This window comes from Pinus tabuliformis, chromosome X (genome assembly GCF_031772625.1).
Source record: "Pinus tabuliformis cultivar Carrire ecotype Pingquan chromosome X, CPIR1, whole genome shotgun sequence".
Taxonomy (NCBI): Eukaryota; Viridiplantae; Streptophyta; class Pinopsida; order Pinales; family Pinaceae; genus Pinus; species Pinus tabuliformis.
In genome coordinates, this window is record NC_142308.1 from 802,364,956 (window position 1) to 802,371,432 (window position 6,477).

Sequence of the window (6,477 nt, forward strand, 5' to 3'; positions counted from 1 at the left end):
GCTATGCACCTCTTGTAACTCGTTGCTCTGCATAAGTTAGTGCAGACTCCACGTTATAATAGATGTCTGTGGAATCACGTATGCGTTTAATTAATGACTATATCTGCAAATTCACATCAACAAAAGCGTGCTTGGTATTAGTCAATAATCAATCTGTCTGAAACATAATTACTACCAGCAAATCTGTGATGTTCAAGGAGAGTTTTGTCTTGAAGTTCTGATCTGACAAGTGCTTGCAGCGGCATAAAGAAAACAAAACAGAGTAAGCAGGATATTTTCTTGTAAGTAAAGAATATTTCAAAACGCCTCAGACCAGTGGCAGTGGCTTGGGCCATGCTAAGACAAAACTTTCTGATACGCCATTTTTAAATTTAGCAAGGCCATCATCTTTCGCTGACATTTCAGCATGAGAAATTACAATAACTGGGAAAGCAAAAAGATTGAAGTGGAATTGATCATATAAGTGGATGGCTACACATACGCCTATTCGGACCAGCACTCATATTAATTTTCCCTATGTAGAGATTTAAATTTTTAAATCCAGAGGACATTCGGCTTCTGACAGTGGATGGTTGTCAAAATAAAGAAACAGTTTGAAGATACATACTTTTACTCATTGTATCAGAACAGCAAAATACTTCACATCTCATGGTTAAACATTGGGAATATGGAAATAAAGAAATTTAATAGCCTATAATACAATGAAAATCTTACACAGCCCTTCACAGAATTGGGTTTTCCCAAATAATGCGAAAGAAATTATGTTAATGTTCAGAAATGTGACCAAAAAACCTAAATGGGTGACTAAAAACTGTAAAGAGGTGCCATCAATGAAAACGAATATTGAAGAGATGCACTTAATGTATCTCCAATGAAATGCAATAAAGAAACTCAAAACAAAGTGGAAAACCGTTCACCCAAAATGGAACGATATTAATGCAGGTAGTACCCAAAAATGGGATCCCACATAACAAACTATGTGGAATTGTTCTTACTAACAATTATTCGCTTTTATCACAAACCATGGACAAAGGAAACATTGCCGAGAAGAATGCATCAAAATTTACGACTGTTGCATTATTTTAGATCACATTTATAAAAGAGAACCAATGCCTTGGAAAGATTACTTATTTTTCAAAGTTCCTTGAAAGCACTGTCGGTAGCTTGGCCTTTGGAGCAAGTCGAAAAAAATATGTTACAAGTATTCTTATGCATTAGTCTTCATTCTTTCTAGTGTTAAACAAACCTCATCAAATCCAAAACAAAAACAGAGGAGATGAGGAGAAGTACGCGAAAATATATTAAGAGAAGAAAGAACAAACTCTGAGGAAATTTTATCACATAAAATGGGCTATGGGGTGTTGGATTTGACCAAGCTACCTTGCACTGTGCAGAAATATAATTCATAAATCTATGAACTGTGGGTGTGATTTCATAGGCAGGTACAACCTTTCAACAGCAGTAGTTATCTTTGAAGCTTGAGACTAAATTGAGACCAAATTAAGTTCTGTAAGCTTCTGTATGGCAGAGTGACTGAGGAATGGAGTATAGAGCATATATTTATTATATTCCAAACAACACTGAAAACAAGACGTGACAGGTGTTAGATTTCAAATGGCATATTTTATGAAGGTGGCCTGCTCTTTCCGATTCCACTTACTTTCACTTTCAATTGCAGCTTCTTACCACACTTCTCTTTGTCCTTCTCTTCTCGGTAAGAATATGGAGGGGTTTCAAGGCGTATTCTTCAGCACCAATCCATTGGCCAAATGGGTATCTTGGAAACTTCCAATGGATATCTTGGAAACTTATTGGTACATGAAGGATACGATTGTTGCAAAAAAACAAATCGAAAATGTTTAACCTGAAAACTAATGAAAAATTATTAGTATTAATGAGTGCACACGCGCATTAAAATCATATAGAGACCAATATATATTTTCATAGGAAAGTTGACTTTTGCCGTCGTGATTAGTCACATGTTAGCGAAACCAAATTTCTATACATGTGCTCCTTTATCACCGTCAAATACGTACAACGAATGAAAGGTAGGTTGGACCCTAAATTGCTTGAAGTCCGAATTCATGATTTGGCCTTGGCTACCAAGTAAAATAAAATAAAAATGCATTTTATTGATTTTCCTACAAATTTTCCATATTTCAAGCCTCTCATGTCTTGCTCTATATATTAGTATCAATCATTATGAAAAGCATATGTGACCAAAGCTAGAGAATCAGTAGACTCCCACAATAAGCCAACCGGTCTGACCAAGCATGATGACGTTTCTCCATGTTAAACCCCACCAAATAATTTCAAGAGTGCAAGGCAGTTCTCCAGTCGTAAGCCGTGACGTACTGCAAACTCAAATCATTTTAATATATTGTGACTTAATCTTTCATTTATTTAAGTATTAGAATATTCAATGCATGCTCAGCTTATACATCACATGAAAAGCTCTCTCTGTATTATGGATTCAGAGCATTTGAAGTGATCCTCTTCACCAGTGAAGTATTTGTGTTCTTTTTGGGGTCCCCTTCTCCTTAGATGCTTCTGTTTGGACTTTCTCTGATTGTTTGGATTTTCCAAATCTGAGTTGCGTTTGCAGATGAAATTCTACCTCAACCATATCTTATTTTAAAATTGTGAAAACGCCTCGTTTGACCTCTTTTTCCATTATAAAATGGAAGAAAATCGGACTGAAGTGAAAGATTCTATTTTCCAACCTTCTCAGATAGCTGGCATTTTGGAAATCTAACCATCACCAAATCTTCAAAGTACTATAAGTTGGTCAAAAAAACTCGTCCACGGCCAGGAAGAAAGATCAAAGTACGTATTGGGGAAGTTTCATGGTACCAGGTGAGGTTATTTCACTGGAATCGCACAAAGCCCAGGACATTCCACTTCAGCAGTATCAACGCAAAGAGCCTGTTTTCTATGACCGAGTGAAATGATTGCTTGGAATTCAATGATCTCTAATAACAGTAAATACATTGAATTGTTGCCGCTAATTTTATTTGCAGTCAACAATCTTAACAGCCCAATGGTATTATTAAATCTAAATATTTTAGGTAATATTATTTAATTTAATATATTTTGAGATATACCCAATAATATAGACATTTATATGGTAATATTAAATGTAAATATTTTAGGTAATATTATTAATCTAATGTATTTTGAGATATACTCAATAATATATATATTTATTATTTTATTAAAATAATATATATATAGAGAGTAAGTAACCACTTATGGGATTTGAACTAGTGATTTATCGCAAAGAGTGTTTTAACAATGCATTCATTTACTGTCACTAAAATGCCCCCTGCGCAAAATAATATATATATTAAAATATATTGTAATTAATATATATTTTAAAATATATTGTAAACAACGTAATATTTTGAATTTAATATTTTTTTAAATAAAATATAATGTTATATGGTTAATAATGAAAAGCAAACTTGGTTTATTGGATTTTAAAAATATTTTAAATTTTATGGTTAAATATTTCTAAATTATTTATTTACAATTTTATTATTTGTTTAAAAAAAATAGATTTTTTTTGAATTATTATAATATCAAGATGAGTTGAAATATTAAGATATATTGTACTTGTTCATAAGTTTTTATATTATTTATTTATTTATTTTAATGGCATTGTTGGTATTTTTTTATTTTTTATTTTTTAACCATATTATTTTATTTTTTGGATTTAAATAATAAAATTGAGTTAATCTATTATTTTGATTTATATTTTATTTATTTTGTTTTTCCATTTTTTTATTGCTATTTTTAGTTTTATTGTTTAGAATAATTAAATTTGACTTTATTATTGTTATTTTGTTTTTAATTTATTTATTTTTTATTTTATTTTTTTCATTTTCTTATTACTATTTTTCAATTTTATTGTTTAGAATTACTAAATTTGACTTTATTATTACTGACCTTCATTTTGATTAAAATAATAATAATAAAATTAATTGAATTCTTTATTTACAACTAATTTCCATATATTGCTTCATTTTAATTAAAAAATGTTTATTAATTAACGATAATTCTTTATGTGATATTTAGGGAAAGATCTCTCAACATTCATAATATGGAAAACAAAAAACTGAATTCAGAAATAAAATATTTTGTAAATAAAAAATAAAGTTTTTTTTTTTTTATGTGATTTTTACTAAAAAAATCTCTCAACATTCATAATATGGATCACAAAAGCCTGAAATAAAATACTTTGTAAATAAAAAATAATGTCAGTTATAATAAAAAAATAATGTATATGCATAATTGGTTAATTTTAATTAAAACCATTTCCTACAGGGTGTGGACCCTCCCTGATGTGAAAGTCACATGTTCAAACTCACTGGGCACAAATCCACTAATGTTAAGGGTTGGTGTGGCACCAGCTTGGTGTGATCAAGGCTTAGATGCCCTAAGTCATGGTTTCTCAAGCTAAAGGGGCTTAGATGCCCTAGGTCGAGGTTAAGTGTAAGGACCTGTAGTCCTGAACGCGTTTTGCCCGAAGTGCAATCGCGAAGGGTGCGCGGTTGGGGGGTTGAACGAACAGCACGGTCTGAACGAGGAGCGAGCTCAGACTTATGCGATGGCATTATGTTATAATGCGTGTGCATAGAGAGGAGGGTGAGTTGGTTATATATGCGTGGAGGCATGATTTAAGACTTATGGAGGCCGACCCATACTTGAAGACAAGCCGACATGGTATTGCGACGGAGTAGGGGTGCGTTGAGGCATGGAGGACGAGTCGGCTGGGTAGGCTAACCTGCCCTGCCACCCATATAAACAAGTTTTGCGATGGAGTCATTTCACCATCGCTCATCGATCAAGCATCTTCGCTCATGAAAAGGAGAAAGGCGCAGGTCTAAGTGCGTGGACGCAAGAAGAAAGGCACAGTTTGGTGATGCGCCCGTTCTTGGGCAAGGCTGCACGAAGTTAAGTTGTGTTTCTTGGTTTTGGGTGAAGGGCGCGGGCAGGGTCGCCCACTAATTGGAGAAAGGCGTGCACGGGTGTGGCGCCCGGTTTGTGCGACGACTTGGCATAGGTTCTTGGGTGACTCGGGTGAGCGCCCGCCCGTCGTGCAAGTGTGCACGGTGTAACTTTTGGTGAAGTGTTGAGATTGTGAATGGAGGTGCGACTCGTGTAGAGGCGCCCGTGTGTGGCGACTTGGAGGTGCGCCCAAGTTGGGCAAACAACACGATCGTGCGACGAGGTGAACGAAGGGTTGGTGAGTCGTGCAGCGACCGTGCAAAGGCGCCGACAAGCTGGGCAACCGAGTTTGCCAAAGTTGAAAATTAGCTAAGTGTAAATTTGGGGTTTCCCAAGATTTAACTTGTAAAGCTTTGTAACATTGAAGATTGTATAATATATTGATTTGGGTAGACTCATATTGTAGGGAGTTGCCCCTCCCTTTATACTGTTGTGCATTTCTCTTGTATAATGTTGTTTATGTGAATGTTATGGGCTTTCACTTGTATAAAGGAACACATTAATAATACTTGGTAATGAAAATAAAACTAAGTATGGAATGTTAGGCGTAGTCTACAATCGTAAGTATTGGTGAAAAGAAAACGATTGGTAGTGCCACACCTCGCTATAAGCGGTTGAAAGACTACCGCAGGTGTAGGGGTGTGACAGTTGGTATCAGATCTAGTGCTGGTGTTGAAGCGTTGAAGCTGATATACACCTGCACTTCGTGACAAGTGATATCAGAGCTCGGTTGGAGCTGGTCCAAGTTTTGCAGGAAACTTGGTGAACTGAATTAAGGAGTTGATTCTATGAAGACCGAAGACTTGAAAGGGAGTTCAAGTTTTGCAGGTGACAGGTGGAATATCAGGGTGATTCAGGTGAATGGTGAAATAGGTTTAGCAGAGGTGAAGCTTAGTTCTTGGACCAAGTTGAACGAAAAGGCATGTCAGGTTTAGAAGAATGCAAAGGGAAGCTCTTGCTTACCTTATACAGGTTGAAGCAGTTGAAAGAAGAGAACCCCTGGATTTGAAAGGAACTTGAAGTCTTGGAAAGGAATGTCGAAGACGAACTTCTTCAACTTGGTTGGACAATGGAGCAAGATGAAGTTGCAGATTGTGCTGACAAGGAAGAGGAAGTCGTGATGTTTGAGGATGTTGCAGATGTGACCATGATGGAGGATGAACTTGAGATTGATCAAGTTGAACCAGGATCGTGCGGTTTGTAGACATGGATGGATGAGGACACTCCTATGGAGGAACCTCATGATGATGATGTAAGTACTATTAATACTTGTGTTTCACTTGAGCATTTGGTAGATGAACCATATGCAGGGAAGGGCAAAAGTAGTTTGCCGATGTAAGGGAGCATCTTACCATGGATGTCTATGATGAGACCTTGTATGGAGAAGCAAGGATTGTTGATTGTTGCGGGACTTGTTGAGGTTGATTGTGACCTTATGGTAGAAGGTACAAAGGCCCGTGACAAGGG

At 35.8% G+C, this 6,477-nt stretch overlaps 1 protein-coding gene across 1 annotated transcript in view; it reads right to left on the bottom strand.

Moving 5' to 3' along the window:
* LOC149142231 (ABC transporter C family member 14-like) overlaps positions 1 to 1,707 on the bottom strand; it is a 56,853-nt gene extending 55,146 nt beyond the window's left edge. The window contains exons 1-2 of the mRNA XM_089452916.1: positions 1,661 to 1,707; positions 10 to 103 (exon numbers count right to left, since the gene is read on the bottom strand). The gene's annotated coding sequence lies outside the window, so the exon portion shown is untranslated. The remainder of the gene's footprint in view (positions 1 to 9; positions 104 to 1,660) is intronic.
* Positions 1,708 to 6,477: the final 4,770 nt, after the last annotated feature.